The following is a 25798-nucleotide window of genomic DNA, read 5'->3' as shown; positions in this document are numbered from 1 at the left end:
CAATTTTTATACAACTCTCTGAATATGTCACAAACCATGGAAGTGAACACAGTATGTGGATGAAGTTTGTAGTTAATAAGCTGTTAAAATACGAATGGCTTGACATCTTAGTGTGAAGTAAGGGGAGGCTTTGTTGAAAACATAAATTAACAATTTCCAAGGGTTCATTTACAAAAACTACCAAAAGTGACCTTGTGTGGGAAGTAAACCTGAAGACCAGATGAGGAGACCCCAGGGGAGGAAGGATGGGAGCAAATCTGGCCTGGGTGGTGTTATCATTGTATGCAGGAAAGTGAGAACATTTGCCAGGAAGTACATCTCTAGCCCTTAACCCATGATTATTCCATTAGTTGGCATCTCACCTTCATGAGAGCCACATCCCTTGCTTTGGAGTGACAGGAGAACTGAGGGCTGCCCCTGTGCTGTCCTTCAGAACACAGCATGGCATAATGCAGCAAGGCAGGCTCTTCTCCTGGTCCTGCACAGGTCTTAGACTGTGGGGCTGGGTGAGAGAGCCATGCTGAAGCTCCCCCCCTTGCCTATTTCCAGGGGTCACTTCCCATGCCAGATGAATTCTAGGGGACCATCACCCTCCCCTGCAACCCAGTGCTGCACCGAACTGGGACCAGCATCACCACTTCCTGCTACCTCCGTGCCTAACAGATCACTGGCACTCAGGTCTTGGTTCCTGCCTGATTCTCAGCCACCCTGGTTGGTTTCAGACTGCTTGCATCAGTGTGAGGCCCAGCCTGAGTCCAAAGCCAGTTCTTCCTGTGCTGTGGGACATAGCAGTCACATCCACAGAAACAAAGGTTGCTGAGTGACACACCCACCCTGGCTCAGCCTTGCCCTTTGCTCCTAGGATCTCAGGACTTCTTATTAGAGGCTGCTTGTAGCTCAGTGGGGAGGGGTGTGCACGGGCTCAGGAGACTGCTCTCCATAACACAGGCAAAAGGTCAAATTCACTGTGCTGATCTCTGTTTCTTTTTGGTCAATTTACATTTATACCAATACTGTGATGATAAAACCAGCACAAGGAGACATCAGTGATTCCACAAGTAAATGACAGGGCTGACAGAAGAAAACTACATCCACACTCAAGTCCAAATGCATACAGCCAGCATCAGTTACCATGGGATCATCCTAAAATCATGACCTGGTACATCTGTAATTTCATGCATAAAGATAAAAGCAGCAACAAAATGCTTAAGTGAAACATAGAAGCCTAACAGAAATGGGTATCATTGCTTTTCTCTGTTACTGACATTTTAGAAAAGTTTAAAGCAAAATAAAGCAGGATAACAGTATTTTTAAAAAACAGTTTGACTCCTTAAATGTAAATGCTGAATGTAAATGCTAAATATACACTTTGGGTATTCTTCAGGTTACCTGAACATGAAGATATCAGTGCACCAAGAAAAAACAGCCAGGATAAAACCATGAGGTTGCTGAGCAAGACCTGGAATTCCAGCAGAGCCAGCTTACCAAGTCTCACTTGAGTTCCCTGGGACATCATCCTGCCCATATCCAAGATCTAAGAAGCCCATGAGAGATTGAGGTCTATCAGACACCTGCTCTCGAGGTAAGCACCAGACCCCACCCAAAGTCTTTATGCTCCATTCTCAAAAGACATTACCCAAACAAACCCAGGACGTGGTGTGTCAGGAACAGATTCAGGAGACAGCTGATGTGCAGGAAAGGCAACCTCAGCAGTAAAGCAAGTTAACTGGGAAAGAAGAACTCAAAGCCCAAACGCATAAAATTTTTTATTACACTCTTAGCAGTTGAAAACACACATTTCTTTTTTTTCTTTCTGATTTCATACCCCTTGCTCTGTCTCCAGCTGTGCAGTTATAACTCAATGACTCCCAGGAACGATCTTCCCTTGGGTACTGCCTCAATGTTGGAATCTACCTGGAGATTCTTCATGCTCACAACTGAAATCATACTTTCTCATTACTGTGGAGTCTTTAGAGACACAATGGTCAATGATAAAGTCATTAGCTTCTTGCATGCCATGTTGCCCACACACATCCTGATCCTCCCCTGGTTTCTCAGAACTTACCTAGGCTCTGTGGGTTCAGAGATTCAGCAATCATTACTAACATCTGTAAATCCTCCCATTCTCAGGGTGTCACTTCCCACATGCTTAGGATTGTTGCAACCCTCAGCATCAGTCCTGTGGTTCTGGAGTTGCAGCTGCAATGCACACACTGTGTTAATAACTCCAGGCAGGACCCCAGGCCAGGCTCAGACCTCTGCCCACCAGATGATTCTTAGAGGGTGGGATTTTCCTCTTTACTGGGAATAGCACTGTTGGGATTGTGGAATGAATAAGTGTGAGGAGGGACTGGGATGATTACTTTGTTTGCTTCATGGTAATTAATGTAATTTCTAAATGTGTAACTGGCTTATGTACACCTGTCAGAATAAGGCTGCTCTGAGAAGACAAAACTAAGGAAGATGGGACTTTCCCAGCTCTGCTTTTCCTAGGGGAATATCCATGGCCCAGTTAAAGTCACAAAGCATCTATTTCATAAGCACATGCATAATTGCCCAGCACTCTTTGTGGTCAGGGGTAGAATCTACCAATTTTGCTATTAAAGGATATTTGAGTTTAGAAAGTACCACATCCATGCTACTAACATCACACCACACAGATCCACATGTGGAAATAGCCAAGCAAGCCACATGACAGTGTTCCAATTGCCTGTTCACAAGGGGCCAGCTTTTGTCACCTGAAAGTTGAATTTAGTCCCTACACTCCTCTGTGTTCCCCAGCAGGAGACAGGAGAGAGGCTCCCAGGGCTGAGCCAGCAGGAAAGTCGACATTTCTCCTCAAGTAGGGCTACCTTCAGTGAGGATGGTTATGGAACTCTTCCTGTTTTTATTTGGTATTGAGACCATGGCAGTTATAGGATGGCGTGAACTGTGGACTGAGGCTTCTGTCCTCCTCTTACTTTTTTGAGGGTTGACATCCAGTGAAAAACCCCAAGGCAGGGGCAACACACCCCGTCAAAAGGTGTGATATTCCTTGAGCTGTTATTCTCATGTCGGTCTTGGTGGGAAATTATAAGTCTCTTGATCCAGAGGAAGATGGTGCTGAGGACTGGCCCCTACTACCACACAGTTAACAGGCTAGTGCTGCCAATGGCATGCCCTCTTTGACCCAGTGTCACCTACTGGAAGAGGTAATTTATTCCCATCCCCAAGGAAAGTTCCATGTCATCTGTCATGTACGATGTCACATTTTCATAAAAAAATTCATTTGAAAAAAGATAAAAAAAAAAAACTCTTTCCCATCACATCGGGGCATCTTACCTTGGCATTAGAGAGGCCTCTTCCTCCAACAGACCTCCTGGAGGTCAGTATGACACAGAGTAATTGTCAGCACATTGGTGGTGTTGCTCATAAATTACTAAGGAGTGGGCTCCATGTGGACATAGGACAAGAGTGACAGCGGAGTTTGCTTCACCAGCCTGGACTGAGCTGTTCCTGGACCACTGTCATGGATGGGAAAAGCCTGGAGAGGAGAGGACAGCAGAGAAATGAGACTCAGGTCCTTTCCTGTGTATTTAAAGGACACTATTTTCAGCCTGAAATGTTCAGTCAACAGATGGCACTATATTGTGTGTTCTGCTTTTCTGGAGGGCTCATGGCTCACATTCCTCCTACGCTGTTCATATAAAGTTCTTAGTTCAAGATGGCATTGCTGCTGAGATTGAGAGTTTAAATTTAGATCACATTGTTCACTGGCTACTGTATAGTGTCTCCTGAATCAGAATGAATCTTCAAGGAGATAATGGAGATGGACTGTCATCATACCTGCAGATGGTGTGTGTGGGAACAATGTTCATGTAGATGAGACAATGCAGAGCCATCAGAGTAGAGAGCATTGGGCCTTGGTGCCAGTGCAGATGGCCTGGGTTCACATGAGCCTGGACCCATGTGGATCTTGGAATGTTATGCAATTCTTTTTCCTCAGTTCTCTGCACTGTCCTTTGAGTTCTGAAATGTGCCTCCATTTTGGTATCCTGAGGCTGAATGTAATCAAATGCAGGTAAAACTTCAGGATAAATGACTGGCTCATCATATTTTATTTGTTTATTTTTTTTAATGTGGTGCTAAGGATCAAACCCAGTGCCTCGTGCATGCTAGGCTAGCTTTTTGCCACTGAGTTACAGCCCCAGACCCTGGCTCATCATAAAGGAGACAGTCCTTCAATTTTAAATATCTGGGAGGATATCCCACTTTATCTAGTTGCTGCATCCATGGAGGAGCTCTGTGGTTAACTCTCCTCCTTTGCTGTGTGTGGTTATCTGCAGGTTATGAGCAATCACTTCCCTTCAACTGACCAGAACTGGGCAGGCATTTCCTGGTGACTCCTTTATAAGTGGAAATGGGTGGGTGTCCCTGGCCACAGAAGCATGTCTATGGTCCTGTCTCACTTAACCTGGATTGAGATCTGTGTCTGCATCCTGAATCATGTCCTGCTGTTGATGGACATAGGCTATAGTTGTTCTGAGTGTGCCCTTTATCCTCACTCCTTTCTCACCAGAGGTGTACCTGCAAGCTCTCATATCCCCAAGACACCTCAACATCAGGAGGCACAGGCCAATCCTCTCTCAGAGGAACTCCTCAGTGGCCACAGCCTGTGACCTCAACAAAGGACTGCCCCTGAGGAGTTCCCAGTTCCTTCATCGCTCTCTCATAAAATTTCCTGTCCTCAAACTTGTTGGGACGATCTGTAATCCACAATCTTCCACTACTGAGTGGGAGTGGTTGAGAGGGTTAAGGATAGGATATTTCATTCTAGGCAAAAGCACTGCATAGATTTTCATAACAAGAAGAGATATTTGGTTCTTCTGTTATTTATTCAAAACATTTTAATGTCTTTTTTTACTGCAAAATAAATTTATTTGAAGATAAACTGTCTTATAAAAGGTGAGAGGCAACTAGAGATCCTAGATTCAACTTGTCTCATACAAGGATTCAATTTCAAGTAGCAGAAATTTATCTGCTTTTAATCCTGAACACTCTTGAATTATGAACTGTTTACATGATACACTGGACAGCCAACTCCAGCACCAGGGGATCCACAGCTTTCAGTTCAGGCTCATGAGGGCCCAATTTGGGCCACTGAAGCCTCTGACTGTGACCAAAAGCAGAGGTCCTGGCATCCCAGCCCTTCCCTCCCTGGCACTTTCCAAAAGCACAAGAATAAAAACCAAGACTGACCCACTGCTGAGCAGGGGGCGGAACTTCTTCATGATGGTGTGCTGACGGCACAGGGCAGACCTTCCTGGTGACCGTCTGGTAGGCTGGACAACCAAGAGGTGTGAGCAGCAGCCTTACCAGGACCTTACATGGCTGCCTGGCAGCTGGTGGGAGGAAGGAAGGAGAAAGAAGGCGCACAGTTGTGACAGATCAGGCCTCCATTTGCAGGAGCTACGTGATGATCCTGGCAATGGCTTGAAGGGATGGGGAAGTCATTGTCTGGGCAGTGAGCAGCGCCTGGTTGCTACTGATGTCACCCTGCACCAGCACCTACTGGCAAGTGGGGCATACACAGCAGTCCAGTCCCAACTGCTGAGTGCTTGCCTGCCATGCACTCTTCTTATTCCCATTGGACTTGGTGCCTGCTGGCTTCTCACGGATGCAGAAGTCCATGTGTGCAGACAGCAGCTCCTGCTGCTTGGCCATGTCAGGCAGGAGCACCAGCAGCTCACTGAAGATCTTCTGGAAGTTCTCCCAAAGCAGGTCCTGGCGGCTATTATAGTACTGGGCTGCAGAGATCATTCCCTATCTGAACTCCCCCAAGTGGATCTTAAACTTGCTAAAGTGGGCCTTGTCGCTCTGCTCAAAGTCCTTGATAGACTGGATGAGCTGCAGGTTCTTCTCCCAAAAGTTCTCAGGGACCAAGTAGGCTCGTGGTGTGGATGCCAGCATGGGGGCTTTCATGGTGGTGGTGGTGGTGGTGGTATTGGTGGGGCTGGGAATGCAGGTTGGGTGGGAACTGGAGAGGAGACTGTAGAAGCCGGGGTTGGGGAGTGTCTTGCTGACAGGAGGTGCCAGGCCCGGTGGGGTTGGGGGTGGTGTGTCCTTCAGGAGCACCACAGTGTTGAATCCTGGGGGAGGAGGCATCCTGGGTGGGCAGGGGCCTCCCAGCACTGGGATGTCTTCCTGGGTTGTGGGGCAAGGAAGGGACCCCAGGGGCCTTGGGAGCCCCAGGGGTTCATTGGGGGTGCTCTGAGCCGGCGTCAGCCCTTCTGTGTGTCCACTGATGATAACAGCTACTGCCCATTCTGCTCTACTCACAGGAACTTCAGGGGCCTTTTCAGCCCAGGATTTGGGGGTATGGTCAGAGGGCAGTGGCAGGGACAGTGTAGTACCAGGCTTTTCAGAGCCCACCTTCTCTTTCTTGCCAACCTTGGCGGAGGTCAGGGTGGAGGCTGGCCCCAGCAGAGAAGCCGCTGCCCTAGTGGGCATGCGCTGCAACTCCTGGGCCCCAAGGCCACTGCCCTGCTCCTCCACAGGGGGGCAGGCCACCCTTCCTGTGCAACCCTGCTCCCCTTCCCAGCCTTCCTGGAGGTCTGGCTGCTCCCACCAGCAGCCTGGGACCCTGGAGTGAGTGGAGACCCTTTCTTGCTGCAACTGCTGTTCCAGGCAGAGATGAGGCTTGGTGGGGTGGTACTGGGCTTGGATGCAGAGGACAGCAGGGCAGGGTAGTCCTCCTCCTGGAAGGTGTTTCTACCCCTGGCGGGACCAGGGTACACCAATGCTAGCCCCAGAAGACCTGGAGCTGCCCTTGTGCAGCAGGAGGAAGAAGAAGCACTGAGACTGGGGAAATCTTCATCCTTGAGTTTCGGAGTGGGTAGGAGGATGCTTTGGGGGTTGAGCCCTGGGCCCAGGCCCAGGCAGTCTTCTTGGCCTACAGGACCATTTGCTGAGTCCTCCCTGGGGTCTGGGACTTCACCCTGAGCCCAGTTAGGTGCCAGGATCGTGGGGTTCATCGGGCCCCTGTACTGCGGCCTCTTCCTTCTTAGCCCTGCCGCCGTCCTCCTGGTCCTCGCTCCTGTGCGTCTCTTGCTGTGCAGCCACTGATGCCCAGATGGCAGCAGCCACTTCCACATTCCTCTTCTTCCCTCTTCTACTTCCAGCTTACTCGACGACTCTGCTGGGCTCCATGCCCGCTGGCCTGGGCCCATCAACCCTGGCGGTTTTACCTGCCCATCTCCTGGTAGTCCTCATCGCTGACAATCCCCTCACTGGGACATGAGTGTGATGGTGAAAAGTTGAACTGCAGGTCAATCTGGTGGTTCTGGTGTGCCTCAGCACTGCTGCGGCTGTGACAGGCAGGCTGGTGTGATTGAGGTCAATCTCAGTGCTGAAGGCATGGGTGAACTGCTCTTCACACAGGAAGCGTTTCTCCGGGAAGTGCTCATGCAGGTGTGCATAGTCGCTGTAGTAGTCCCGGGCCCCATCTTAGTCATAGAAGTGAAAGAAGAAGTGGTCTCGGCGCAAGTGATTCAGCAGTTCATCGTCGTCCAGATACTGCTCATCGCAGAACTTGCAGAGTGGGTGTCCACGGTGTGATGTGTCTTCAGGATGCCCTTGCTTGTGGTGCCGAGTCAGGTCCTTGCGCGAGTAACACTTGAGCTCCTAGGTGAAGATCCTGAGGCGCTTCAGGCACAGCTTGCAGTAGAAAAGCTTGTGCTGCTGCCGCATGTGCTGCTCCAGGTCCCCGAAGAAGCCGAAGGGCGACAGCTGGGGGCACTGTGGGCACTCATGCTGCAACAGCTGCCTGTACAATGCAAACACCTTTCCATCTGCAAAGTCCATGTTTCTTCTCATGCTGCAGCTGCTGGATGCGGTTTGTGGCAAAGGCAAGAAGCTTCTTCCCGAAGACCACCTGGAGCAGCTCCTCGCACAGCACCTGCATTTTGGTGAAGCAGCGGTAGCACACCGAATGGTCGCAGCAGCCCAGCGCCATGGCCTCCAAATCCCCACAGCACAGCACGCAGCTCCCACAGGCCCACTTGGGCAGTGCTGCTGCCGCCACCGCCACCGCTTCCAGGACAGCACGCTGCCTCTCTCAGCCCACTGCCGCCGCCACAGCCTGGCTGGGGTACCCTCCTCCATTTTAATTTCTTGATGTGGTGAAAGATATGCTGTAAAATCTACATAAATCTAGGTCAAAATCATTATTAAGAATGACAAAGCAGAACACTGGACACATGGAATTGTGTTACATTAATATTAAAATAAATTAAAAATATAATGTAATATTAAATTGTATGTACATTCCAGGGAAGATGCTGAAAAAGGATATTTTAATGATCCCTGGTCATGATGGTACACATCTGTAATCCCAAGTACTTAGAAGACTAAAGAGGGAAGGTCACAAGTTTGAATTCAATCTGGGTGACTTAGCACAATCATGTCTCAAAACCAAAATTTAAAACAAGGAACTGTGGTGTAGCTCAGTGAGAGAATGCTTGATTAGCATGCGTGAGGTTCTGGGTTCAATTCCAGCAACGGTAAAAAAAGTCAATGCCTAAAATTAAATTATGTCATTATTGGATAATTTTGTGAATACATTAGGAGCCATGGAATTATACCTTGTGTTTCTAAATGTCATAGTAATTGGAACTACATATTACACTCTATGTTTGATCTATCAAAATGTAAAAATGCATTCTACTGTCATATACAACTAATTAGAACAAACAATTAAATTTTAAAAAATGACTCTATTTTCAGTTTTTAATGAGAATGGCCTTAATTAAACATATACTAATGGTGTCCATTAGATTTGGTTTAAACACTGCCACAGTGATTTTCACATCCCACTCCTCCTTACTGCCTGATGCATCTTTTTCTATTTTTCCAATCCTGGAAAGCACTGAGCTGCTTCTGGGAGGATATGATCACAGGCATTTTATAGATGTGCAGTGTGTGAATAAGGCAGAACTTGGAGTTCACTTCTTCCAGCTAAGCTGGAAACTCTGTGACCTGCAGCCAGCAGCTTTCATGTAGGGGATTTTCACACAGAGCATCATGCAAAGACTCTGTCCCAGTGCTAGTAACATGCCACCTAGTTTGTTTCCTAAGTCTTTAAATTCCAGATTCTTTAATTTTAATGCTAAAAAAATGAAGAAAGGAAAAATTGTTTGTCCTCTCCTTAAATAAAAATTATGAATAACCAAGAAAACATTCAAAAGAAACAAAAGCAATAAAATAAACAGTAAGATTATACTTCATACAATAAATACTCTTAGTGACCCAGATCAGAGTCCAGGCAACAAATCTGGATGAGGAGGAATTGCCAGGAGCAGGTGGCAGTGGAGCTCCCTGCTGCTCTCTGCAGCTTCTTAGAGGACTCACCAAGTTCTCATCTAGACCGGCACCCACCCCCTGGTGGACCAGGGTTTTGCAATGGGTAAGGGAAATTTCTGGAGACCTCCACGTGGTTCCTCAGGATTTTCTGAAAGACAATGACAAGTATAAGATGTGGGAAACAGCCCTTATTTTAGGAGACCCTGGCAGCTCCTTGTCCATGTAACTCTGAGCATGGTGGAGAGTGGTCATAATCCCTGCTAAGAGCTGAGGGAACTCCTCAGACACAGAGGGAAAGAAGAGCCTAAAAAGTGATGCATAAGTCCCTAAGCTAAGCAAGAGAGGGCAAAGACACCCTGGAAAGATCTTCAGAAAGCACAGGTGTTAATATGCACAATACTAAACCATCACCACAGATAGGAACATGCAGATGACCAGTGCCATGCAAGCAGGCCAAGCCGTGCAGAAGTGAATTATCCAGGAACAGACCTTAAATAGTTCAATAACTGACATGTACATTAGGGCCTGTTTGATTCCCTCTTACACATACACACACACACACACACACACACACACAATCCCTAATAGTATTATTGACTAAATGTCAAAATTTCATTGAATTATCATTTGAGTCTTAATGAAAAATTTCAGCAAGTTGATATAATTTCAGTATATTGATAAAAGTGGCATTTGCTTGTCTTCCTTCCTTTGTACCTTTTTTCTTTCCATTCTTCCATATGTCCCTCCTCTCTTCCTTCCTTCCTTGGAGGTAAGTAATCTAGAAATCATGGTGTATGTAGGGGAAATAACCTACATGCATGGAAAGAATAACATTTTGTATATTGATGAGAAATAAGGTTGAGGAAGAAACTAAAGCTGGAAGATGAATCACAACCAACCAAGGCCAGATTAGATTAACTGATATATGGCAGGAACAAAACCATTTGTAATTGATTGACAGCTCAGTAATCAGCACTCTGTTGATGCACAGGTAATAATTGATGGACAGACACAGACTAATGAACAGTAGATGAATGGGTAGGTTTGATCTGAATCCAGTGCATTTAATGTTAGGAAGGAAAGTTTTGGTTTGCAATAAACCTAACTGGTTTTGGAGAATTGGAACATCAAGGTGTTTAAAATCACCAAACCAAGACAGGCATACAAAGTTCCTACATGAAAATCAAATGCAAGCTATAAATTACCTTCTCCAAAACCAGAATAGCTGCTTTCTGTCTCTTGTCCTCTGCATCTGACTGTTTCCTTCTGTATTGTTCTGCACAGCCTGGCATAAATAATATAGCTTGACAGAGAACAGACTGAACATTAGTGATGGGAAAATATTTACAGCATTGCAATGACACTTTTGTTTATTGTATCCTACAAACAAATCATAAAGCATAGATAAAATATAAAAGTTTTGCTCTCATTCCTGTTCACCATACCACACCACACCTCAATATTTAATTTCTTCTGCTTATAATTGGTTATATATATACAGAAACCCTTTCTTCATGGTTTCTTGAATTTATCTTTTAATTTTGACCAAGTTCTTATCATTTCTGTTAAGACATATCACTCTGGGATTTCTCTTTGTTATATTAGTGCATCAGTCAAAGAACAAAAACTTTCTCTCAAATGGTCTTTCTTAGATTTAATCTATTTTGAGTGTTCACATTTCACAGTATATTAAGTGATATCTAAGCATAATTAGGTAAGTTTTGTAAATGGTACTTAAGAGAGATCTCTCCCAAAAACTGTGAAAATTAAGGCTTCTTCTAGAGGCATAATATATAGGTAATACATTATATCACATATTAACATGTTAAACTCCATGCAATATTTTGTTGTGCCCTTTCCTTCAGGACCTGACATTCGGTGTAAATAGATGAGAACAGATATGATTCCAGTGACTTTGTTAAGATGACTTAGGTTGCTTCTGCTTCAGGTTCCACAATCCATTTTGAACACCACCAAGTAATCTTAATGTGCACTACCTCAGAGACTGAGTGGTAGGTACAAAAAGTATATAGAGTTATACAATGGTTTTGCAAATAGTATTTGCATTAAAATCAACTATTATTTGAAGGTAGGTTTTGATTACTCCCTCAGAGATCCTCTCATTGAAACTGACAGGTCTACTGGCTTTAACATTTTTCTAGAATTAACCAATATATAAAATACATACTTTCATGAATTTTATTTACAAAAATGACATAGAATATTTTTGTAAAGTTGTGTAAAATTAAGCACATTATGAGCATTTCCCAAAGTTATTAATAGTGTGTACTTGCATTTTTTGTAACTGCAAAATAACTCTGCAAAAAGTATATATTGTATGATCTCAAAAGAGATCTAAAATAGTTTCCCTCATTATTCTATTAGACACTATTCAGAAAGGACAATGATCTTCCACATATAATTTTTTACTACTCTTTTAAATATTTCCTTACATGGTGTCACCAGTCAGACTCTAGTGGTACTGCACAGAGAGGCTCAGCCCAGACAGAGAAACACCAACTGTGTGTTCCAGTGATGCCTTTTCAAGGGGCAGAAAGAGTTTCCTCTCCAAGGTTCTTCTCATCTGAGAATCACAGAAAGTGATATCCAGGGTGGCAGCAGAGCATTCTCTGAGCTCTCCTTTGTCACTCTCCCAGAATGTGCAGTCATGGGCTTTCAGTGCTTCCAGGGGTCACTCAGATGATGGCAACAAATATCACTAAAGCCACAACAGCTGTTTGCTGTTGAGGAGTGACCTGTTACTGATGGAATCTGAACTGTTCAAATGCTGTGTCCCAACTCTCAGAACCTGTGATCTGAACAAGACATGTGCTTTCTACATTGTGACCACTATGCCGGGCTGAGTTTCCTTGACACAAATTCATAGTGTTGCTGGTGTCTGGGATTTCCACAAGATCACAGAGTTCCTGATTCCTATTCCTGTGCATGGTGACTCTTGATCTCACACCCAGGGACTTGTTCAGACCTCAGCATTTGGGCCCAAGTCTGGCTTCCCATCTTGGCTCCTCTATTTGGAGCATGTGAGTATGGACACATTTGATTCTTGGTCTCTTTTTCTGCACTCAAAGAGAAAAACTAGAAAATAAACTAGGACATAGGTTCGGGAACACTGTGGAATGATCTATTAGGTGAAAGGGAGAAGTATCACAGGATTAGATCTGACAAGATAATAAGGCTCAGAGAGGCATTGTAGATCAGCATTACTAATTCTCAAGTGCTTTTCTTGAAAGAAGTCACTTTATCTTAATGCATACTCAAGTTAAAAGGAACCAGGTAAAAGATTCAAAGATGGTACACGTGTTATAAATTCATTCTGTGATACACTTTCTTCCATTCTTCATTTTCGGGGCCATGTGTAGGCTCCCTTTAGTTGGTGTTTCTAATGGCCACACTGGCCAGTCCACAGAGGCACAATTCATCATTTAGAAGAGCTGTGTGTTGAGTATTGATGGTCTTCACCAGGGTATGCAAGAGAGTCACAGCAAGACCCTGAGATCAGGCTAATTCCACATGATACCTTCTTTTATGTAACTCACCAAGGGGCTTTTAGTTGGAAGGATTTGGAGTTTAGGGATCAGGGTGACAATATTAACAAGTCCACTAAAATACATCATCACCTTTATATTTCTTAATCAGCAGCTACAAGGATGAGTTCATAACTGTGAATGAGGACCACTATCTTCTACACAGTTCCTGGGAATGAATAGAAGCTGCAACATGAGTAAGAAAATTTGGGGTGTTATGGTTTAGATATGGGGTATTCCCCAATACTCATGTGTGAACTAACAAAAGAATGCCGAGAATTCAAATGATTGTGTTATGGGAGCTGTAACCTAATTGGTGAAAAAATACACTGTTATGGATTAACTGGGTAGTGACTGTAGGCAGGTAAAGTACGTGTGGAGGGAATGGGTTCCTGATGTTCACTTGGGGTTTATATTTTGTCTGTGGTGATGCAAACTCTCTACGCATCCTGGTGGCATGTCCTGACTGCTTTCCTACATCATACTCATCCACCATGATGTTCTGCCACTACTTGTTTGCAAAGCAATGCAACCAGCCATGTAGAGACCTCTGCATCTGTGAGCCCTAGATAAAAATTTCTTCCTCTAATTTGTTTTTTTTGTTGAGTCTTTTGGTCACAGCAATGAAAAAGTGATCTAAAACAGGAAGGTCTGCCAGGATGATTGTTTTGGGATTTCAAGTTGTGGAGGAGAGGAGGGATGGGCTCAGTTTATATATTCCTGTCATTTCAGCCATGCTCACCTGAACTACATAGGCATTTTAGGGGATTCGGGGGAGATGACTCAATGCATGATAGAACACCCAGTGAGGAAATACTAGTTCCTTCCCTTTAAAAGGCCTGACCCAGTTGCAATGCCCTTCTCTTGAAAGATGGCTTTCTCCTAGCAGTAGGGAAATTGCCAAATTTGGGAAATATACTCCAGGGAAGTGCAAAGATTACATGATTTTAGTCTATGAAATAAACCTACAGAAAAAAGAACATACATATTTTATTATATGCCCAAAATATGGAATATGAGATCAAAGGGGTCAAATGGGGGATGTGGATTGCCCAGACCTTTTGAAAAATATTTTGTTTAGAGACAGGGTTTTGCTAAGTTGCTTAGAGCCTCACCAAGTTTCTGAGGCTGGCTTTGAACTTGCAATTCTCATGACTCATCCTCCACAATTCCTGGGATTACAGGTGTGTGCCACCACTCCCAGCTGAAGTTATTTTCAATCTCTGTATATATGATATTAGGTTTGCTCCTCCCCAGCCCTCCATACCTCAGTATAATTACCAAGACCACATATTTATATGTGTGAGATAAGGAAGAAAAATCAAACGGCAGAGATGTAAAATAGTGAATATCATGAGCATGCAGAGCAATCATTGTTAAGAACAGCAAGAACATTAGATAATGATGAGTGTTCATGAAGGATTTTTACATTTATCATTTTACTTGATCTTTAAAATTGTAGAAGGTGAAATGTGTCTTTACTCAAATTTTACAGGAAAGGGGCCTGAATTGGTATAGCTCTGCTGTAAATACAATGGGATCTATCTCCTCAGCCCTGTCATCAGAGGAAGGGATTGACAAGAACTGCATAGGGAAGGGATGGAAGTGAGGTTGACAAGAGGCATACACAGGTAGCACTGCTGGTCTAACTGGTCTAGTAGATGTTTTCCTAGTTGTTCTGGTTGAGCCTTGTCTATGATAAGAAAGTTGCTATTTCCTGGAAACAGTTTCAACTCTCATGACAAGAAATATATATCTATGGAATTCATTGTTCTGCAATCCATGAGTGCAAGACAGACTGCCTCAGAGTAAAGGAGACAGAGTGCAGGTAGGAAGATCCATCAAGCTTTTGTCCTGCTTTTTGTTACCATGAGCAGGTGCTAGCAAAGGGTGACTGACTTTAGCAAGAGCAACCTATAAGTTCTTTTCTGCAACAGGATAAATCCTGAAATCACCATATAGAGGTGCCCAAAGGGCCTGTGATTTGTTCCTAGTTTTCATGACTGGATCTATAATTGAGGCTAAACACTTTTCTCTAGATTCCAGGTTCCTAAAGGAAATGGTATTAAATAATTTACCACCTCTAATTTTCCTATGAAAACCTATTTATGGATTTCTGCCTCATTTTGTTAATGATATCCAATGTGAAACCAAGTGATGTAGAGAAGAAAAAAATGCTGTTCATAATTTCTTTGGATGGTAATAGAGGATAGAATCATACCTTCCACCACTAATATCTTTGAAGAGTTTCCACGTGACCAATAATCCTAACTGCAGAGGAAGCTGGGTCATGATTATGAAAATTGCTAGTTAATTGGCACTTCTTTATCAACTCCCTCTCACTTCCAAAGTAATGGTTATTTTCCCCATAACAAATAAAACACGATAGCACTCTTCATAGTTAAAAACTCAGGATTTGATTTCCTGAAGAACTCATGATTCACAATTTACCAGAACCAAATTTAGATAAAGGAAGAAAGTTTTCAGTTGCTACTCAAAGAAAGGATACCTGGACCCTCAAACCCTCTTGTGAGTCTGAGTAGGGATTCCCTTGGAGGGTTTACAACGCTCAGTCCCTTTCAAATGGTGACATCCCTCAATGTTCCTTGCAACCTAATAATGGACAGTTTATAATGTCCTTATGAAGACATCAAGTATGTGCAGGGTATACAATATCAAATGGACATCTGGGGACATTGTCTGCATGAACTGGAATAAGAGAACTGGAATCAGAAAAGAACTGGAATTGGTAGAACAAAGAAAAGGCAAGCCATTTTTCCCAGGACCCTGGTGTCACCCACATGTGCACAACCCCAAGGTGCCAGGCCTCTGATGGGAGGGAACCTGAGGAATACTCTGCTGAACTGGCCTTGGAAACCATCGCCAACATGACCCACACCATTCACAGTGCAACCTAGGTGCCCTGGGACACACATACAGGTTCTCTATGTCAGAGTCCATTATTCACCACACAGCAGGCTCCTCCATGGCAGGATCTTACCCTCCCCAAGGTCCCCATAACATCCCTGTTCCTCAACCTGTAGATGAGAGGGCTTAACAGGGGCATGAAGGTGGTGTAGAAGGCAGAGAAGATCTTATCTGTGAGTGGGATGTGGTAGGACTGGTGAAGCATATACCTATACAAGGTGTTCCCATAGAATAATGTCACCACTATCATGTGTGATCAGCAGGTGGTGAAGGATTTTCTCTTCCTCTTTGCTGACATGATACAATTCACCATGAGAAAAATCTGGGCATAAGATGTGAACACCATGGAGAAAGAGATCAATAGCATCATGACATAGCAGATGTACATCACCATTACATATGTGGCCTTGTCACCACAGGCCAGTCTCAGCATGGTGGGTAGCTTGCAGAAAAGATGGTTAACCTTGTGGGAGACTCAGAATGGGGGACCCATGGTGATGGACATGAGGAGGAAACTGTCTAGAGCACCACCAGAATAGGAGCTGGTCAGGATGAAACAACATATGCAGCAGCTCATGAGAGCATAAACTCTGGAGCCGCAGTGGGGTGGGGGCCTTCTCTTCCCCTGAGCATCCTCCACCATCAGGTCAGACACAGGTACGTGACTGGAGGGGGTGGACGGCTCTCTGGGGGCGCCTCCGTATTGGATTCGGGGTCCAGGCTGGCTGGCGGGACTGCCCTTCTGCCCATGTGGGAAGCAGCGCCCTGGGGGGCCCAGAGCTCTCCAGCTCAGGTTCTTCCCTGTTCCCTGCAGTGGAAGGGAAATCAGGACGGCCCTCGAGTTAGGAGACTGGAGTCCCAAGGCAAGCACATGGCCCAGCCGCTCGGAGGCCCCTCGTCCCCTGCGTGGCCTCGCTGGCCCACAGTCCTGAGCAGGATGGTGGTGATGCTGCCCGGCCCTCCGCCCCCTTCACCTCCTTCTCTGTCCTGCCCGTTCTCCAGGGTCTTGACGTGCCAGTTCACGTCACTCTGCCCCTTTCTTCCCCAGCATAGTGGCCACACACAGTGGGAAAACATGAGGCTTGGGAATTGCAGGCATGGCAGGGCTGGACGGGGTGTAGACTGTCCCTGCCCTGCTGGGCAGCAGCTGTGTGGCTGAAGGTTGTCCAGCGAGCAGGGACTGCTGGACCCGGCTGCTCTCTGCAGGGCAGAGCCACCATCCTGGTAGTCCAGGACTCTGCGGTTGGTGGGAAGCTCCATCAGCACTTGGGACACGTTCCAAACCTGCAGAAGCCCCGACACCGGGAGGTCCCCAAGGTCGAAGGCACTCAGCTCCCTCAGGTCATCCAGCAGTGCCTGGCCCTCCTGCCATGCTGTCCCTTGCTGTTACTCAGACTCACCCAGCGGATTCTCCACTCTCCCCTTCCCTCACTCCCGTCTTCATGCAGGTCCGTCCTCAAGGCCCCCGTCACCGAAGGACACTGCTGCCTACACTGTGGAGCAGAGCTCCTCCCTCCCTGTGCATGCTGGTCCACCGGAAGCTGCTTTGTTCTGTCCACAGCACCTTCAACACCTGAGATACCATACACGTCTCCTTTTCTTTCTTAAACATATTTCTTTTGGTTATAGACGGGCTCAAATCCTTTATTCTAAGTATTTATTTTTACATGATGCTGAGGATGAAGCCCAGGGCCTCGCACGTGCTAGCAAGCGCTGCGCCACTCAACTGCACCCCAGCCCATGCCTATCCTCTGGCTGGCTGTCTGGGCTGTGAGAACGGTGTGTTCCCAGAGGTCCGGAGTGCAGGTCTTCACTTTGTGTGGCTTGGCAGGCATTTTAGCATGAGCCCAGGGAGGGAGGCTGGGAGGAGGGAGGCAGGAGCAGCAGCGTGTGAGCAGGAAACTTGGGGAGGTGGGGCTGTGTGAAGCAGCCTTCCTGACCCCGCCACTGAGCTGAGACCTGAGCGCAGAGCTCTAGCCAGCCTGCAGTGCAGGGCACGGCAGGGCGCCCAGGCTGGACAGGGCCTGGCAAACCTCTGGAGGCCCCGGCAGTCCTGGTGGTGGTGGAGTGTCCTGTAGCTGCTGCACGGAACCCTTCACGGCTTTAAAATCAGATGAGAGAGAAAAAAGAGCACATTGACTGTAGACAACTCTAGCTGCTTTCTCCATGCAAACTGGACTTCTGGACTCCATGCACCTCAGAGAAAGAAAGGCCCAAGCTGAGGGACTAGGAGAAACCAAAGATGGTCTCCTGTAGCTTTCCAGTTTCCAAAGGCTCAGGTCCTGGTGATGAAAGCTGTTTAGAAGAATTTGAGTGGCAGTTGTGACCCTACACCACACTGTGTTCTATCCACCAAGCCTCCTTAAAACACCACTCCGGGTTGTAAGGACGCCAACGGCTTCCTTAAGTAGCAAGGTGAGTGTCACAGGGTGGAGATTCTGGAGCTGGGTTTTGAAGCATGTCTAGGAGATTTCCATGTAGATGTTTGGTGATCTACAGAGACCTGGAGCCGAAGGAAGGCAGTCTTTTGAAAAAGAGCAAAGCTTTTCGGTATGACTGCACTCGCGATTCTCAGCTGGGAGGGAGTTGGTGCCCAGGACGCTTTTGGCTACGTCTGGGGACATCGTGATTGTCACGACCGGGTGCTAATGGCGAATGCTGAGCAGAGGCCAGGACTGAGGCTGTTTCCTAGGGGCAACCAAACAGCCCTCTCCCAACAGAGAATTATCCAGCCAAAATGCCATCCTGCGGGGGCTGAGAAACCTCAGCCTGAGCCATGGCACATGTTTGGGGGGAGCTGGTCACGCTTGCCCAGGGGTCAGTGAGTGACCCTGCAGTCCAGAGATTTTTCAGAAAAGCAGTCATAGCAAACGTGCTCTAAAGGAGGCCCAAGGGCTGGTGGGACTAGGGTGAACTAATGCATCATTGTCCACTTACCAGCCCCACTGCCGATGGTCAGTTTGTACTGAGAGTCACAGTTCGTCAGATCTTGCACTGGTCCGGAGACGAGCCTGCATAAAGATTTGTCTGTGAAATCTTCTGTTTCATAAATACTGGCATTAAGAACCAATTACACATTTAAATAACACCTTGCTTCTGCTTGGCAAACTTAGCTGTTTTTGTGTTTTTATTTGCAAAGTCGAGTGAAATAAGCTTTGCAGCCAGATTTGGCTCGTGAGCCGTGGGAGCATGTTGTCTGTGGTGGAAGGGTGGAGGGCTTGCAGAGAAGGAGCCAGAAGGCTCTGAGGGCTAACACTGCCACGATCCTCTGGGGCTTCCTCCTAAGCCTCGAGTTTGGGGAATGACGTTTTCTTCTTGGAATGGTCGAGAACTGACTGGCCTCTCTGGGGCCCGAGGAGCCCCTCGGCCTAGTGAAGGCCACCTTGACCTTGAACAATGAGGACGTGAAGGGGAAGGAAATCCCAGAGGGGCCCCTTCCCTTCTGCACGGCCAGAACCTGAACACAGGGAAACAGAAGGGACTCCAAAAGTTAGAAGGGCCATAACTTCTCAGTGCTCAGAGAATCTACCCCAGCATCCAGCCGGGCAAGGCCCACTGGATCTGCCTAGGATTTCCAGTTCACTGCCACCGTCACTGTGCCGTGTCAGGCTACCCGAGTTCTTGCAAGAAAAAGTGGCTGACTGCTGTAGAAGGAAGAATTTCCAAGCAAAACTCAATGGAGTGCCCATTAATTACAGCATCTCATATTACAGAGAAGAAAATATGCTGCTCTCACTCAGAAACATAATTTCTTGGCAAATGAATTAGAATCCAAGGGAAAAACATCACCCGTGAATTCCTGTTGTTGATAACGCTCTGAATAAAGCACACTTCAGTGTGCTCTGTCCTGGTGTCACTAGGCCTGCTCCACCGTGGGTTCCTCCCCGGGAAGCTCAGCATTTCATGTTCTTAACCACAGCGTCTGTGCTCTTCTGCTCTGGGGTGACAGGGGCCTGGGCACACCCCTCCTTGCCCCCAACCGGTACCTGCAACGGGCCACAACCTTCTCGTTTTTTGACTATCTTTTGAATTTTTTCCCATGCTATACTGTACAAAAGAGATGCAGAAATGGAGACAGCAGAGTGGACCTAGCAGAGGTGCAGCCTGCGATCAGCAGAGAACAGTTTCCCCACTGGGAGGGCTGGCGGAGGAGCCATCAGCATGAGCAGGGTTGCTGCCGCCTCTTGGCGGGATCTTGGCCTTGGCTACGAGCTTAGCTGTTTGGTTTTTTTCCCCATCAACTCAAAATATGTGCCAGTTTTGAGGCGGCTGGTGCAGATACTCCTGCGTGGTGCCTAGGAATCCACCGCGCTTGACTTTCCGCGTTGGAGCCATGAGTCCTCCTAGAAAGCGGCGCCAGATCATGGGGGGCTGCCATCAGGAAGCCGGGGCGGTGGGACCCACGGTCACACTGTGAGCTCTCACCCCCTCTGCGACCTGAGATGAAGCTCCTTCACATTACGTTTTCAGGCTTTGTCCTCAAAGCACCAGAGCAGGAAGATCCTACTGTCGTCACAGAGACCTCGACATGAGCTTGAGGTCCTGTGGGCCAGGGAGCCGCCTGTTCTAACTGCACTTGGGGGTCGCCTGCGAACTGGTAAAAATTCTGACATCTGGGACTCATCAGCCCGGTGTGCGTGGGGGCCGGTCATTGGTACTTATTTAAATAGCCCGACATGTGGCCTCTGCTGAGACTCTCTGACCCACCCCATCCTCTCGTTTGATGGAGCCGGGGCAGAGCAGAAGTAGAACCCTCCTCTCAGCAGGCAGGGTGGCTCAGAGGGTCCGAGGCCCTCTCTGGTTCTTCCTTGCCTCCACTGCCCACCACCCCAGCCCCAGCTGCCTGCGGCTCTCTGGGGTTCATTATCCCGGATGCCTCCTTTCTGATCCACTCTGTGCTGCAGGCAGAGAACCACAGATGGGAAACCTACGGACACTAGAAGTCCATTTGGCCAGTGACTCTGGAGGTTGGAGGTCCAGGCTGGAGGGCAGCTCTGTGGTGGAGGGTGTCCCAGGGCAAGAGTGGACACAGGGCAGAGCAAGCTGAGCTTGCTTTTATCAGGTCCATATCCTGGGTGAAGCCTGTCCACCTCTGAAGTCAGAGTCCTCTTGTCCCAGCCGTCCCCTGGGGTCCCACCTCCGAGCACCATGGCCATGGCCATCACCGCTCAACGTGAGCTGTCTTGGGGGACAGTGGCACCTCTTAGCCAGTGGCTGCCTCCCTCACCTCTGCGCTGTCCTCTAGGTTGCAGATTCCGTCACGTCACTCTCCGGCTCCAGACAGGCCAGGGCTTTGAAGCCCGCATGGAATGTGTGCAGCAGGCTTCACCGAGCCTCAGGTCTCTCACCACCCGGCCGCTCTGCCTTCCCTCACCATCACAGGCCACTGTGTGCCTGAAGCTGAGGCTCCCCAGTGGAAAGCATGTCCAGCAACATGGCTGCCACCACCTGCTGCACTGGGCCTCTGTACACATGCCACCTGTGCAGCACTGTGACCTTGCTAGGACTTGGACTGGGGTCTTCCTCGTGGCCGAGGTTGTTTATGGAGAAGGAAGGAAGCAAATCGGCAAAGGAAGCCCAGTGGAAGCTTCCAGAGCCCCCTCCCCATGGCGTCACACAGGGCAGACTTCTTTGCTGCAGCCGTGACAGACATGTGAAGAGTCACTGGACAGAGAGAGACTCAGCCCCAGGGCTTGGGACGCTGGTCACATGGGCACTTCTGCCTGGTGCCCAGGTCCAGCTACTGGAGGCAAAGAAGGTGCCAGCCTGCAGCACAAGCCAAGGACCCTGAGCACAGGGAGACACTCCCAGCACTCAGGAAAGCCATAGTGTAGGAACCGTTGGCCACCACGGCCCCCTCGCCAGCCACGGCCAGTCCTGGGTCCTTGCTGAGTGGAGCAGCCTCGGGCCCTCCTCCCTCTTCCCCTTCCTCACACCCGTCCCCAGCAGGTGCCTGGGATGTTTGTGTGGGGGTGTGCACACAGGTGCTGTGCACCTCCAGGAAGCCCACGGGTCTACCTTCTCCACAGTGGGCGTCCAGGAGGACAAGGGCTGCTTTCACTTGGCCCCAGCCCAGTTCCTGGCACCTGGGGGTGTTTTGGGCCAGCTCATCCCCCAGCCAACAGCCAGCGTGGGAGCTGCGTGGCAACGTCTCCTGCCTGATTCAAGTTCAGGGACATTGCTGGCACCCACTGGAACTGCTCACAGGAAGAGTGTTCACACCCAGCAGCTGGCAAATGCTGGACCCCCATGACTGGGTCATCCTCTGCCTTGCTAGGCAGCAGGCTTCTCTGTGTGACACCTGCAGGCACAGAATTAATGCTTCATTGGATGATTGACGGGATTCATGCCATTGGTGACTTTCCTGGTTTTCACTTTTATTCTTAAATGGACTTTGTTTTAGCTTTGCTCAGCTCACTGAGAGCGCCTGTGTCGCAGGGAATGAGGAGCGGCGGGGCTTGCTCCTGCTGCGTAGCTCCTGGCCTTGGATCCACAGGAATACTCAGGGACCCAGTCTGGAGAAGCCACCTCTGTCCTGGTCAGTCAGCTCACACGTGGTCTCCATGGCTCCTGGAGTAGGTGAGGGACAACTGCAGGTCCCACGGGCTCTTGCTGACCTGGAAGCCATCGGCAGCTCATGGATTAGAAGTCAGGTACAAGGTCCCAACCTGCCTGGAAGGAAGCTTCAGGTGACTACTTTCCTGTGTGCCTGGGTGGACTCCTGTAATACCTTGCAACCCAGTGGAGCATTTAAAACAATACTCATTTATTAGCTTATGTTCTAAAGGACAGAAGCCCAACCTAAGCCTCTGGGTAAAGTCAAGGTGACCCTGGACAGTGTCCGTCTGGAAGCTTGGGCGCCTCACTTCCTGCTGTCCTCCAGCTCTGCAGGCTACTGTGTGCTGCCTCGTGGCCCCAGCTCCACCCTCCAGCCAGCAGCACAACCTCCCATCTCCCTGTGACATCTGCTTCCATCCCTCCTCCTCCTTCCTTGACCGACCTAGCTGCTTCCCTCCTGTGGGGACCTTGTGAGCCCACGGCAGGATCCAGACCTCCAGGACGACCCCCATCTCAGAGTCCTGAATGTCTCACCTCTGCCAGCCCCTGAAGCTGCCAACAGTCCACTCAGCCTGCCGTGCCAGGAGAGGAAGGCCAAGCTCTGGGGTTCCGCCCGCTTGGTCTTACCTGTGCTCTCACCATTGTGCTGTCCTGGCTCCCAGATCCAGCTGCGGCTCTTCGCAGAGTCACTTGGAGAGACTTGTGCAGGGCTCACGAAGGAAAGAAGAGGAATCGGGAGGTCCAGAGAGCAGCGTGGTGAGCTGTCCCCTGAGCATGGGCAAGGACAGGGGCCGCATCAGCATCCAGAGGGAACAGGAGCCAGAGAGGAAGGATGTGGATAGCAACGGAGACCATGGGAGTGGCAGCCACAGCCGAGCCCCAGGAGAGAGCCGCTATGGCCCCTTGTCCTCCTCCCCGGGCAGTCTGGATCATCTGCTCCTCAGCCACACTGCACCAGAGCCCAGAGAGCAGAGGACAGCTCCCGGGAGCAGAGCAGCATGGGGAGGGTGCAGCGAGGTCCTATGGGGGGTCATCTGGACCAGGGTGCGGAGAGCCGCCTGCTCTGGTCCACAGAAGATGCTGAGCTGCACCATCCTGAGTAAGTGGAGCGGCCGGCAGTGTTTGGGACGCACCTGAGATGGGGGCACTGGCGTACCCTCCTTGGCTCAGCGGTCATGACAAAGGGGTTTCTTTCCAGCAGCTCCGCATAGGCCAATGTCATTTCCACAGGCCACACAAGCCCTCCTCGCTTACCCGCCACAGAGGATCCCGAGGAGTAGCCACGCTCTGCGCAAACGCCTGGCGCCCAACTGTCACCCAGCTCTGAGGAGCCGTGATTCCCACAGCCATAAGTCCTCATGCTGGGCACCCAGCCACCTGATGCCAGTGACCACGGAGCCAGGATGGAACCTGAAGGAGCAACTGGGACTGTCCTGGAGTGGGGCGGACCCAGGGGGGGCTCGGCCAAGGGGACCAGTGTAGAACTGGCCTCTCGTGTCCAGTGGGCGGCGGAGGGAGATGTGGAGAGGCCTCCTGAAGGTGCCCTGTGATGGTGGCCGGGGAAGAGCCAGGAGCACTCGGGTCCACTCCTCCAGGGGCAGGGCTGAGCCCAGGCTCCTGCACATGGCCTGGGGGGCTGTCCATCCCCTGGGCCCCGGTGGCTCCACTGTCCACAGGCACATGCTCACTCACGCCCTGGGGCCTGCGCCCCTCCGGGACCACGGGGAGCACGGGGACTTGACTGGCGTTAAGTCTGTGCTTCGCGTTGGGAAGGATCTGCATGAGCAATCAAGCTGCCTTACAGAGATCAAGAAATGAGGTTCCTGGGGCCGCGGTGGTGAAGGGAGGTCTGGCCCAAACCAGCAGGGCTGGGGACGGCTCAGAGGGGCGCCTGCTGGCCTCGCGCCCGGGGAGGTGCTCCCTGCCTGCACTGCAGTCCCTCTGTGCGCAAGTCCCCTGCCCAGGGCGCTGCGGTCCCTCTGTGAGCAAGTCCCCTGCCCAGGGCGCTGCCCTCCCTCTGTGTGCAAGTCCCCTGCCCAGGGCGCTGCCGTCCCTCACTGTCTCAGAGCTCCCAGCCCCACTGAACTCTGGGCCCCGGAAGAGGCTTCAGAAGCCCCAGTGGACAGGCTGAGCAAAGCCCCCAGGAGCGCCCGCCAAGCTGCCTCTGCTGAGCCCCCATCAGGCCCAGTCCTGGGTTCCAGACTTACTGGACACAGAGACCCTCCACTTTCTGGAAGGACCAGATTAAAGTTCTCGTTTTTACGCCAGTGACACAAGGATATTCCTGGGAATTTAGAGAAAGAGACAGTATCGAGGGACCTGCCCTGCTTTGGCACCCTGTGAGTCAGGGCCAGTGTGGCCCAGACACAGCCCTCCTGTGGTGACCCTCCTGAGGGTGGCCTTCCTGAGAGTGACCCTCCTGTGGTGACCCTCCTGAGGGTGGCCTTCCTGAGAGTGACCCTCCTGTGGTGACCCTTCTGTGGTGTCCCTCCTGTGGTGACCCTCCCGTGGGTGGCCCTCCTCTGGACAGCCCTCCTATGGACAGAAGGTCCTGGGTGTGGCCCTGTGACTTGGCCATGCAGATGAGCGAGGATTTGTGGGGGCAGCTCGGGTGGGCGCCCGAGTCCCCATGTAAAGTTGGGATGAAGGAGTACGTCCTCACGATCCCTGACTGTCCTGTGTCCCCAGTGCCTAACTCCTTTCCCTTCACGGTCTGGACCTGCCGGCACCTGCCAGTGTCCCGCTGGATGCCAGCAGCCAGCTCCAGCCCAGGCTCTGTGGGGTCCTCTGTGCCTGCGGTCCCTCCCCGCACAGGTGTGGCTGGGCTCGCTTCTTAGCCTCGGCCCCAGGAGTCCAGGGGCATGGCTGCGTTCGGAGCACCTTTCTGCCTCGGGCAGTTGCTGTGTGTGCTGGGTGCCTGGGCTGGGACGGGGCACCCCTGGGCCAGACGAAGGCGGAGCCACCATGTCTTGGCCATGTCACAGGTGCCTCCGGTTTCTCACAGTCCACAGGACAGCGGACAGGCTGTCTCCGACAGTTACTTGATCAGGTGAATTTTTCGCCTTTAAACGACTGTCAAATTGTTGAGTATATGTGATCATCCTCGGTTCGCAGTGTTGATCCTAGAAAACACCCTGCCCAGCAGCACCGGGCCCGTCCCAGGCCTGGGACCTCAGGTGTGTGTCAAGGTTGACTATTGAGAAACACAGCTGCCAGCACAGCACGGTTAACCGGGATGTGCACTTTTGCCTCTCCCTGAGTCTCCCGGCCAGTGACCAACATGGAGTTTGTAAGAACGATGCGTCCCCGTGGTCTTCCGTGAGCGTCAGCGGGAGCCCTGCTGAGTCACTATGCTACTTGAATCATGGCATGGTTGTAATTTCTTGACCCCGAAAAGACACCCTTCCTGTGACGTGGTTTGGCTGATT

The 25798-nt window shown here is 49.5% G+C and overlaps 1 pseudogene; it reads right to left on the bottom strand.

Moving 5' to 3' along the window:
- Positions 1-5448: 5448 nt before the first annotated feature.
- LOC124974758 (E3 ubiquitin-protein ligase ZNF598-like) lies at positions 5449-20968 on the bottom strand (annotated as a pseudogene).
- Between the last annotated feature and the right edge of the window lie 4830 nt (positions 20969-25798).

The sequence above is a fragment of the Sciurus carolinensis genome, unplaced genomic scaffold (genome assembly GCF_902686445.1).
Source record: "Sciurus carolinensis unplaced genomic scaffold, mSciCar1.2, whole genome shotgun sequence".
Lineage (NCBI taxonomy): Eukaryota > Metazoa > Chordata > Mammalia > Rodentia > Sciuridae > Sciurus > Sciurus carolinensis.
The sequence above is the reverse complement of the archived record's forward strand: the minus strand, read 5'-3'. Positions and strand labels throughout refer to the sequence as shown.